We start from the raw sequence: 12,364 nt of genomic DNA on the forward strand, positions 1-12,364 counted from the left end.
TTCCATTGAGTTTGGAATTAAAAGAAGGCTGCAGATGAATCCCTGGGGAAATCCAACATTTAAGGGACAGACGGAAGAAGACAAGTCCACAAGGGATGGTGACAAAGAGAAGTAAGAACTACAGGAAGAAATTCAGGAAGGATCATTTTCATGGAATCAGGAGAAGGATGTTTTTGGGGTGGGTGCGGTTACTTATGTCAGTGTGGGGGGAAGAGTCGTGTTCACTGGATTTATCAGCTGGGAAGCTGTGGGTAACTTGCAAGGGCAGTTTCTCTGCTGCAGTCAGGTTGGTAAATTTTTTTTTCTCTACGTGGGAGCAGGGAGTCGAATTTCAGCTTTTTGAAATGTGAATAGAAAGTGAGGGAGTAGGGGCCGGCCCCGTGGCTTAGCGGTTAAGTGCATGCGCTCCGCTGCTGGTGGCCCGGGTTCAGATCCCGGGCGTGCACCGATGCACCATTTCTCCAGCCATGCTGAGGCTGCATCCCACATACAGCAACTAGAAGGATGTGCAGCTATGACATACAACTATCTACTGGGGCTTTGGGGGGAAAAATAAATAAATAAAATCTTAAAAAAAACAAAAGTGAGGGAGTAGAAACAGGAAGTGTAACTTATCTATCAAGGAGTTTGGTGGTACTCCTATTTAACATAGCACTGGAAGTCCTAGCCAGAGCAATCAGGCAAGAAAAAGAAATAATAAAAGGAATCCAAATTGGAAAGGAAGAAATGAAACTGTCACTATTTGCAGTTGACATGATTTTCTATATAGAAAACCCTAAAGAATCCACCAAAAAAATTTTAGAAGTAATAAACAAATACGGTAAAGTTGCAGGATACAAAATCAACATACAAAAATCAGTTGCATTTCTATACACTAACAACAAAGTAGCAGAAAGAGAAATTAAGAATACACTCCCATTTACAATTGCAACAAAAAGAATAAAATACCTAGGAATAAACTTAACCAAAGAGGTGAAAGATCTATACACCAAAAACTATAACACATTGCTGAAAGAAATTGAAGAAGACACAAAGAAATGGAAAGATATTCCGTGCTCTTGGATTGGAAGAATTAACATAGTTAAGATGTCCATACTTCCTAAAGCAATCTATAGATTCAGTGCAATCCCTATCAAAGTTCCAACAACACTTTTCCACAGAAATAGAACAAAGAATCCTAAAATTTATATGGAACAACAAAAGACCCTGAATAGCTAAAGGAATCCTGAGAAAAAAGAACAAAGCTGGAGGTATCACACTCCCTGATTTCAAAATATACTACAAAGCTATAGTAACCAAAACAGCATGGTACTGGCACAAAAACAGACACACAGATCAATGGAATAGAATTGAAAGCCCAGAAATAAACCCATACGTCTATGGACAGCTAATCTTTGACAAAGGAGCCAAGAACATACAATGGAGAAAAGAAAGTCTCTTCAACAAATGGTGATGGGAAAACTGGACAGCCACATGCAAAAAAATGAAAGTAGACCCTTACCTTACACCATACACAAAAATTAACTCCAAATGGATTAAAGACTTGAATGTAAGACCTGAAGCTATGAAACTTCTAGCCGAATACATAGGCAGTACGCTCTTCGACATTGGTCTTAGCAACATATTTTCAAGCACCATGTGTGACCGGGCAAGAGAAACAATAGAAAAAATAAACAAATGGGACTACATCAAACTAAAAAGCTTCTGCACAGCAAAGGAAACCATCAACAAAACGAAAAGACAACCTAACAAGTGGGAGAAGATGTTTGCAAACCATACATCTGATAAGGGCTTAATCTCCAAAATATATAAAGAACTGATGCATCTCAACAACAAAAAAACTAACAACCCAATTAAAAAATGGGCAAAAGACCTGAACAGACATTTCTCCAAAGAAGATATACAGATAGCCAACAGGCACATGAAAAGATGTTCAGCATCATTAACTATCAGGGAAATGCAAATCAAAACTACAATGAGATATCACCTCACGCCCGTCAGATCAGGTATAATTAACAAGACAGGAAACAACATGTGTTGGAGAGGATGTGGAGAGAAGGGAACTCTCACACACTGCTGGTGGGAGTGCAAACTAGTGCAGCCACTATGGAAAACAGTATGGAGATTCCTCAAAAAATTAAGGATAGAACTACCATATGATCCAGCTGTTCCACTGCTGGGTATTTATCCAAAGAACTTGAAAACACCAATGCATAAAGATACATGCACCCCTGTGTTCATTGCAGCGTTATTCACAATAGCCAAGACTTGGAAGCAACCTAAGTGCCCAACAAGGGACGAATGGGTAAGGAAGACGCGGTATATATACACAATGGAATACTACTCAGCCATAAGAAACGATGACATCCAGCCATTTGTGACAACATGGATGGACATTGAGGGTATTATGCAAAGTGAAATAAGTTAGAGGGAGAAGGTCAAATACCGTGTGATCTCACTCATTAAGTAGTAGATAATAACAACAACAACAAACAAACACATAGGGACAGAGATTGGATTGGTGGTTACCAGAGGGGAAGGGGGGAGGGAGGAGGGCGAAAGGGATATTTCGGCACATGTGTGTGGTGATGGGTTGTAATTAGTATTTGTGTGGTGAACATGATGTAATCTATGCAGAAATAGAAGTATAATGATGCACACCTGAAATTTATATACTGTTATAAACCAATGTTACTGCAATAAACAAAAAATTAAAAAAAAAAAGTAACTTGGAAAAAAAAAAAAGAAGTTTGGTGGTAAAGGGGGCAGAATGGGGATAACAGAGTATGAAGTTTTTTTTTTTTCTTGTAAGGAGATCAGCCCTAAGCTAACATCTGCCAATCCTCCTCTTTTTTTTTTTTGCTGAGGAAGACTGTCCCTGGGCTAACATCCGTGCCCATCTTCCTCCACTTTATATGGGACGCTGCCACAGCATGGCTTGCCAGGCAGTGCATCAGTGAGCGCCAGGGATCCGAACCGGCGAACCCCGGGCTGCCGCAGCGGAGTGCACTCACTTAACCGCTTGCAATGCTGGGCCGGCCCCTCTAAAGATTTTAAATGTGACACAGTAACATAGTATTGATGGTGATGGGGCATAGTCAGAGGAGAGGAAACAGTTCAGGACAGAGAGAGGAGTAAAAATGAGAAGAAATGTGAAAAGAGCAGTTTGTTTCTGTGGTTGCTGTTGTACAGAGACCGTCTGCTCTTTCCAAGCCCGGGGCTGGGGGTGGGGGATCTCTCTAACAACCACCACACATAGCAATTTTCATATTTTCTCTAATCTCCTTCTCTGTCCTGAAGGTTTTTTCACTCTCTGACTACGTAGCCATCATGTTTCTTAGCCACAAGACAAGATTTGAAATCTATTAAGGGAAGATGCAGCAAGAAGTGTGAGGAAGAAGAAAAACTGTAAAAAGTGAATACAAAAGATTAAAGTAATTGAAGCCTGGAACCATTTAATGTGGGTACGAAGACTCTTCTAAAATTAAATGGCTCTAAATGACTTAATTGTCCAAAAATTCAGTCTCTTAACAAAGGCACTGAAGTGTGTGCGTGTGCGCGCGCGCGCGCACACACACAGACAGGCTAAATTGTTACCTGTTTAGGAATGAAAAAAAAGTTTCATATACAGTTGTGTGTCAATTAACGAAGAGGATACGTTCTGAGAAATGCATCACTAGGCAATTTTGTCGTTGTGTGAACGTCACAGTGTGTACTTACCCAAACTTAGGTGGTCTAGCCTAATACACACCTAGGCTATATGGCATAACCTATTGCTCCTGGGCTACAAACCTGTAGAATATGTTACTGTACTGAATACTGTAGGCAATTGTAACACAATGGTAAGTATTTGTGTATCTAAACATATCTAGACTTGGAAAAGGTACAGTAAAAACACGGTATAAAAGATAAAAAGTGGTACACCTGTACAGGGCACTTACCATGAAAGGAGCTTGCGGGACTGAAGCTGCTCTGGGTCAGTGAGTGAGTGGTGAGTGATGTGAAGGCTAGGACGTCACTGTGCGCTACGGTAGAATTCATCAACACTGCGCACTTAGGCTACACTACGTTTATACATATATTTATAACATAATATTTATATATAGAGAGAGAGAGAGAGGGAGAGAGCGATGGGCGTTTGCCTTCCCTGGGCTCCTGTGTAATGACAATTTACTCATCAACAGACGTTTCTTGTGCCGCAACTGGGTCAGGCCCTGCTTGTGATGGTAAAAAACACGGGGAGGAAACCTAATTCCTGTCCTCCTGGAACCCCGTGTTGATGAGGGAGATGGAGATCAAAACTACAAATAAATGTAAAACAACGTTTAATCTGTGTAATGGAGACAATAGAAAGCATGTGGTGGTAGAGAACCACCGGGAGTGTCTGCCTGGCAGTGTACACAAGGATTTCGCATGAATATGTACCTTTGGGAGTTGTCACAAATAGGTGGTTCTTAAGGTACTGAAGTGAATGAGCTAATTTGGGGAGAGAGACAAGGACAGCTATGGGGTCTCAGGCCCTCACTCTGCTGCGTGTGCTGGAGAAAGTCTGCTGGAATCTGGATGGTCATGCCCAGCATCTAATCTGATCTCCTGGAATTTGACCCAAAACCTCGACAATACTGCTCCCTTGAAACTCTTAAGACGTTGGAAGTGAGGCGGACTTTGGATACGTTCTTATCAAAAATGACTTCAGGGATCATCGTAAAAGGAAAGGAAGTTGTGGCCTTGGTGGAGGCAATAAAACAGAATATTACAGTGGTCACACGCACTCGTTCAACCCTGAGCCCTGCTTCGTTCACATGTTCACAGGGCAACATGCCATGACATGGTTCCAGAAGGAGAAATGAAGGGAGTGTGAGGACAGGCTGGACCGCAAATCATCCTTTAGGAGTAGACCAGCCCCAAACCACTGCAGAAATACAACCTATAGACCACACTTAAAAGAAGATGTTCTTAAAAACTGTTTAGCTTCAAAATTTTAGGGCCGGCCCCGTGGCTTAGCAGTTAAGTGCTCGCGCTCCGCTGCTGGCGGCCAGGGTTTGGATCCTGGTCGCGCACCGGCGCACCGCTTCTCTGGCAATGCTGAGGCCGCGTCCCACATACAGCAACTAGAAGGATGTGCAACTCTGACATACAACTATCTACTGGGGCTTCAGGGAAAAAACAAAAAGGAGGAGGATTGGCAATAGATGTTAGCTCAGAGCTAACTTCTTCATCAGCCAGTCTTCATCAGCAAAAAGAGGAGGATTAGCACGGATGTTAGCTCAGGGCTGATCTTCTTCACCAAAAAAAAAAAAAAATTTATAAGCTAGGGAGATTTTTTAAAAAAATGGTTCATTTATCATCTTTCTTACAAGCCTGCTTTGAGCACTATGCTTTAAAATATTCCAGCCCATCAGAAAAATGTCAACATTATCCTCACATAAAACCATAGGGACGCTCACAGTTTCACCTTCAATTTCAGTATTTGATGTCTGACGGATACAGTGTTTTCCCTTTTTTCTGTATACGAACCAGATCTTATGGCGCCCTGTGGGTGAGGGCTGCCCCACCTGCTGGTCAGCTCCGATTCCCAAGGCTGTTGCAAAATCTCTCGGGTGTGGTGGCTAAGATACTTTTGTTGGTGAGAGTACTGGCTGTGCTGATGGGTCTCAAAGGGTTAAGCTCTGGTTCCTATGAGAACAGCACCTGCCTCGATGCATCTCACTGGGCTGTGTTGTACAGGGGATAACTTCCACCTAGGAGCTCCCTGAGGACAAAGATCACATCCTTCTTATTCATCGTGTGTTCCAGGTGCCTGTGTGCTTCCTGAAGGGCACTTTCCGACAGCTTAGGAACAAGGAAAATTTGGTCGTGGCAGCAGTGGCTTGGCCCTGACTGCACCCTCTCCCTCCTTAGGAAATGCCGCTCCTGTGGATGGGTGATGGACGGGCTGTCAACACCATCGCTCATTCCCTTGCGTGACCCCTCTCTCCCGGTTCGCCTGCTCATTTCAGACTCCCACAGGGATGGGGTGCCAGACCTGGCAAAATGTGGTGTGCCCAGGCCAACCTGAATTTCAGATAAACCGTGAATAATTTTTAGTAGAATCGAGTATATAATAGTAATTTAGTATATAGGATAAGCTAAATCCAGTGTAATTTAATAAATTATTTGTAGTTTCTCTCAAATCCAAAGTCAGAGAAACTGTGTTTTGTCTGGTGATCCTGCATAGAGCCCGCTCCATGCATGGCCCGTGCCAGGTTGGGGGGCTGAGGATGGGTCCTTGTGGATGGGAGGGAAGGGCTGCTCTTCGTTGTTTGATGCATTGACCTTTTGTTAAGGGGGCGCTCAAAGAAAACCTTCATTCCCTCAGGTGAAACGTGTCCCCCCTGCAATGGTGACAGGCCAGGGCGGGTAGGAGTGATGGCGCCTCCTGCAGAATTGTTGGGAGTTGAGGTCGGGGGGTCCTTGCCCTCTCAGGCAGGTTGGCCCTGGGCAGGTGCCTGGGGCCGGGCAGAGTCCTGAGTCTGACTGAGAGTAGGGACACATGGTGGAGGGTGGTGCTGCGTCTCTCCCGAGCCCGGAGCAGAGGCAGGAGCTCATGGCCTCACAAACTGCTTCATCCGCAAGGACGAGACATGACAAATCCATGCAGTATTTGAATGACCATTGCATTAGTCTGCTCTGGCTGCCCTGACAAACTACTATAGACCAGAGCCTGAAATAATAGAAATTTATTTCTAGCAGTGCTGGAGGCTGGAAGTCCAAGATCAAGATGTCGGTGGCGTAGGTTCCACTCTGAGGCCTCTTCTCTTGGCTGCAGGTGGCCGCCATTCCACTGTGTGCTCACAGGCCCTCTTCTTTGCGCCAGTGAGAAGAGAGAGAGCACGTGAGAAGGTCTGGAGCCGGTCCTATAATGTTGGGCCCCGCCCTCATTTAACCCTACCTCCTTATAGGCCCTACTCCGAAACACAGTCATATTGGGATTTAGGGCTTCAACAAATGGATTTTAGGGGCACACAATTCAGAGCATAGCAACTATTGAGTAGGAAATTCTGAATTACTTCTGAAAAATTTCAAGACCCCTCTCACAAGTCCTATAATACGTGCTCTCTGGCTTTAGAGACAATATCTTGTTGGAGAGATAATACCAAAACATCAAAAATAAATAACAAAACAAAACAGCACAAAGGAGCTTCACTGAATTTCTTCAGTTCCAGGTTCAGAACTATATTTTATTGCTAGGATGTTTTAAAATTTGGATTTATCAGTCTAGAACATAAGCATACAACTCCTTTCACATAATTCATTTTACTTTTATTCTCTTATACCTTAACACTATGTATTGAATTTACAAATAATAAAATTGCATTTCTCTTAAAATATTTTATAATTGAGATTTTTAATGAACTAGATGAACTATACTCCTATAATTCTAAATTAATGAGGTTTGATTTTAATTTGCTTTAATTGTGTGTGAAAATAGATAACTGGGGGAAAAATAGGTATTTTGGAGTCAAAACATTTACCATCATAAAAACTGTCCATTTGAATCTTCTTATTTTGTAGATGTGGAAACAGTATAAGAGGGTCTGGCATTGTGCTCAAGGTTCATTCATTTGTGTGTCAATATTTATTGTGTCTCCCATGCCAGGCATGTGCTGTACACTGATAAGAGGGAAGCCTGACTCAAAGCCGTGCCGTTAGAGTCCAAGACCAAAGCTCTTTTTCCTGTTTTCCTTGGGCTTTAAACTTTCTTACACATTAGACCTCAGCTCCATCAGTCGCTGCTCCGTATTTTAGAAGAGAGTAAGAAACGCTCTGCGTCTGCCCTTACCATGGGCTGCACTGAAGTGGTCCCCACTGTGCGTTTGACCTTCAGAAGGGTGTCTTACAAACCTTCAGGAGAATCAGCTTTGCGTTGGTGAGAGCAGCACAGCACGCTGGGTCCCAGTGGCTGGACCAGAATGCACGTCATTCCTCTCCCGCGGGCGGGCGTTTGTCACCCGTGGGAGGCTCTAAGTCTCAGTGTTAGATTTCCTGCAGGAGAGTAACCTTGAGCCGCAAATGCTCCAGAACGTTGACCTCCATGCTTCGATTGCACAAGCCTCCGGCACAAGGCATATATATCCTTCAAATTTATAAATGATGAGACATCAGATAAGAGAAGTTAAAATATATTTAAGGGTCTACACTTCTGATGTTGCTGTGATGACAGTGAGAGCATGGGTCCTGAGAGCACTGGCTCCAAGCTCGGCTCTGTGGCTTGGCAGCCAGGTGACCTCGGCCTAGTACCTGCCTCTCAGCCTATTTCCTCAGTGGTTGGAAGATTAATTGACAGTAGTGTGTCTTCTTAGTTTATATTGATTTCCTCCTTCAAAGCACGTCATTTTAGAGGTTTCAAAATGAAACGGTAGAGTTAAATTTCCCTGTAAAGAGAAAAAATAAGATAAAATTAAATTTCCATGTAAAGAGAAAACAATTATTAATAGAATTATGTTAAATGCACCTGAGCGACTCCTCATTAAATGTTGAACAGACACCCGTCGGTGGCCACAGTGCACCAGCTACTCTGGTAGGGACGCCAGATAAATGCAGACAGATTCTGCCTTCAAGGATGTCACAGTCTAGATCATGTACACAAGTTGTAATAATGGGTGTTTGCAGAAAAATACAAGCAAATTACCCTAGCAGTTCATAGGATAGGTCAGTGAAGTACCAAATTGCAAATTGTCTTTTTTTTTGTCTTATTTTGAAGATACGAGTTTAACATCAGGAAGACTATGTTACTCCTAAAACCCCAGTGGAGAACAGGGAAGAGCCGTTACCTTCAGGGCCAGAGAGGGTGTTGTGGATGAGGTGGCCTGTGAAGCTGGGCCTTACACGATGCTGCGATTGAAGCCAGAGGGGGCATGGGAAAAAGCAGACGAAGGAGCATGAAGGTAGCAGAGAGGAGAAAATTCACAGGGCCAGGCAATTGCTGGTCAGTGCCAGCCGGAATGTTATCAATGAGAAAGCATGTTTTTATCCAAGTTCACCCTACCCGCTGATGCCTACAGCCCTTTAGCAAGTGCAGCCTAGGTAAGTGCTGATGGATTCTAACTTGGAGCACCTGCCAAGTATGTGTTCCTTTGTGCACTAAACCGATGCTACCGAGAGGTGAGGACATTAGCGCCTCGGTAACTTTGGGTTTGTAAGTTTCATAGTTTGTACTGCAAGTTACTGTCAGGAATTTGAACCACATGTTTTCTGAGCACCAACTACGCAATATGCTTTGTAAGGATCCACGGCTTTGCACCTGAGATCTTGAGCTTAAACAGGAGCTCCATTAAGAGGCAAGACAGGTGATATAGGAATCAATACAGATGAGAAGAATCCACAGTGAGAATGCAGAGGACCAAGAAATTACAGTGGTAGGACTTTGGGAAGCTTCAATCTTCCTGTCTGAAATGATGGGTTGAATTTTGACAGCAAGAGAAGAGCACAAATTATTTTAAAGGAATTATAACTTGATTGATTATCAGCTATTAGTGACTCTTAATAAATATGCCCTTTATGTTGTTACCAAGTATGTCTGATTATTTTCACCACTCTGGGAAGCAAGGTGTCAACATTTTCAAAGAGGCAAATGGCCTGGGAAACAACTAACTGATTTTAGCCTCTTGAAATAGAAGTAGAAGGAGAAGAAAGTATGAATTAATTGTTAATTGCCTTTCCCTTTGAAAAAATTTTTTTAGGGGCCGGTCCGGTGGTGCAAGCGGTTAAGTGCGCGCGCTCTGATGCGGCGGCCTGGGGTTCACCAGTTCGGATCCTGGGCGCGCACCGACGCACCGCTTGGCAAGCCATGCTGTGGCAGCGTCCCATATAAAGTGGAGGAAGATGGGCACGGATGTTAGCCCAGGGCCAGTCTTCCTCAGCAAAAAAAAAAGAGGATTGGCAGATGTTAGCACAGGGCTGATCTTCCTCACACAAAAATAATTTTTTTTCAATCAAAACGTAAATCTTAGGTTAAAGAAATCAGTGTTTATTATCTGAAAGATAATTAAATTAGTAAGGAAAACATTGAAAATTGAATTTAACTTTGAATTTTCTCTTGGAAAATTTTTATCAATTTGAAAAATTGTGACAAGCATCAATAAAAGTAGAAGCAATGGTACGGTCTCAACATGCTACCAAAATGGCTCTGTGCTAGAGTATTTGATAAGTTATCTAAGGAAAATTTGATTTAAGAAGTGGAATCTAAAGTAAAGAAAACAATATTAGCAGCATATCTCATCCCAGATTAAAGGCTTTATTTTACATTTTAAAAAATAGCTCCTTTTTCAAATTATAAGTGTAATAAATACATATTGTTGAGAATTTGGAAAAATAATGTTTTAAGCCAAAATAAAATTACCTGTTAATTCCACCATCTAGGACAAAACACAGTCAATATTTTCTGGATTTTATTTCAGTCTTTTTTCCAAACAATAGAATTGTGATAATATAGCATATTAGTGATTCTCAGTGGAGGGGTGTACACTGGAATCAATGAGTGGAACTTTTAATAAATGCAGAGACACAGGTAATTTTGACACACATTCCTGGTGAGATCGTTATTTATAGTGCTGTGTAGCCTGCTTTTTTCTCTTAACATTGTCATAAATATTTTCCAAGGTCAAAAAATACTTTTCAAAATCATGTTTGTTTAAATGGCTGTAGTTTTCTATCAAATGAGACAAAAATCACAATTAATTTCTCCCATCTCCTGTTTTTAAACATTCAGGACTCACTATTTCATGGTTATTAATAATGCTATAAAAAAATCCTTACATCCAACACTTTGCACATTTCTGATTTTTCTTTGCATTTCCAGAACCAGAATAAATAAGTGATAACATGTGAAATTGTTAAGTCTCAGTAAATATTCCAAAAACTCCTTCTAGGAAAGTTGTATAGATTTACATTCCCTCGACCTGTGTTTGCGAGTGTCTGGTTTATCAGATCCTTACCAAGAAAGACATAACAAAAAACAAATAAATACAACTTTTTCAATGACAAACTGATTTCTTATTTTTTTTTGTATATACTTCTTTGAATTCTAGATAAGTTGAATATTATTTGATATGTTGGTTATATATGTTTAATGAGTTGCCAATCAATGGCCTTTCCCCATTTTTCTCATAGGGGTTATCTTTTACTTATTGATTTTTAAAATAATCAAATACGTTAGGAATATTAGTGCTTTGTTTTCATGCATAATGCAAATATTTTCTTCCAATTTTTCATTTGCTTTTAATTTTGTTAATTGAGATTTTGACATCTAGAGATTTTGCATTTTTAGGTACAAAATCTGTTACTGTTTTCTTTATGGGTTCTTTCTTTGCTTCTGTGTGTTAAAAAAATAGTCTTTCTCCATCAAAAGATCCCATAAGAACTTACTGACATTTTCTTTTTTATATCTAACTCCATAGAGTTATTATATATAAATGTAATATATATATAATTATATATAACTATTATATAATAAATATTATTATTTAATATTAATTAATATAATTAATAATTACAGTTATATATAATTTTTATATTTATATATAATCTCTTCATAGTTATTAATAAAGTGATGTTCTTTCTGAGATGTTCTTTGTGTAACTGATGTGCTTTGAGTAGTGAAACTGAATGAAACTGGCTCTTGGAGGAATATGGTCCAGGACTTGCATCATCATTAATGTTAAGGTACCTATTGCAGACATGCTGAAAGTTAAGTGCAGGCAAATATTTTGCAAATATAATTTTTCTTTTAAAGGTTTAAGTTATGAGCGAGGCCTTAGCAAGGTTGGAAGAGTGGGGAAAAATTGGAGTGGGGTGTAAATTTTGAGCATTAGATTCAAAATTGTGTAGATGATTTCAAAGAGGGTCATTTTAACTCTTCAAGGTGAGAACTCGTGATAAATCTCTGCGTCACAAGCTGATGTTCCACAGAAGACCAGACTTGCTGAGGTGTTGACAAAGCCTCCTGCCTCGGGAAAAAGTGTCGGCCATGCTCCTTGTAGTTGAAGTTACTGCTGAAGACGACACTGAGCACAGAGCACAGGTGGTGCAGTCGAGGTGGTTCTCTGAAAAATTCACCCCAAATTGTCCTTTGTCTTTAAGGAAAACAAGGGTGTTTTCTTCGTCTCTTTCTTTTATAAGCCTAAACTATTTGGCTCGTTTGCCCTTTAGGTTCCAGATTAACTAGTGGGCTTTTTGCTAGGGACACTGCATGGCAGTCCTCTCTACTAACTATTAACCATAGTTACCTGCTGGGGAGTTAGCCAGTGGTGTCTGATCACATGAATACATTGCCTATTCAAAAATTAAATTAAAAATAATATTTTTAAACATTCAAAGATGAAAC

Source organism: Diceros bicornis, chromosome 39, assembly GCF_020826845.1.
Source record: "Diceros bicornis minor isolate mBicDic1 chromosome 39, mDicBic1.mat.cur, whole genome shotgun sequence".
Taxonomy (NCBI): Eukaryota; Metazoa; Chordata; class Mammalia; order Perissodactyla; family Rhinocerotidae; genus Diceros; species Diceros bicornis.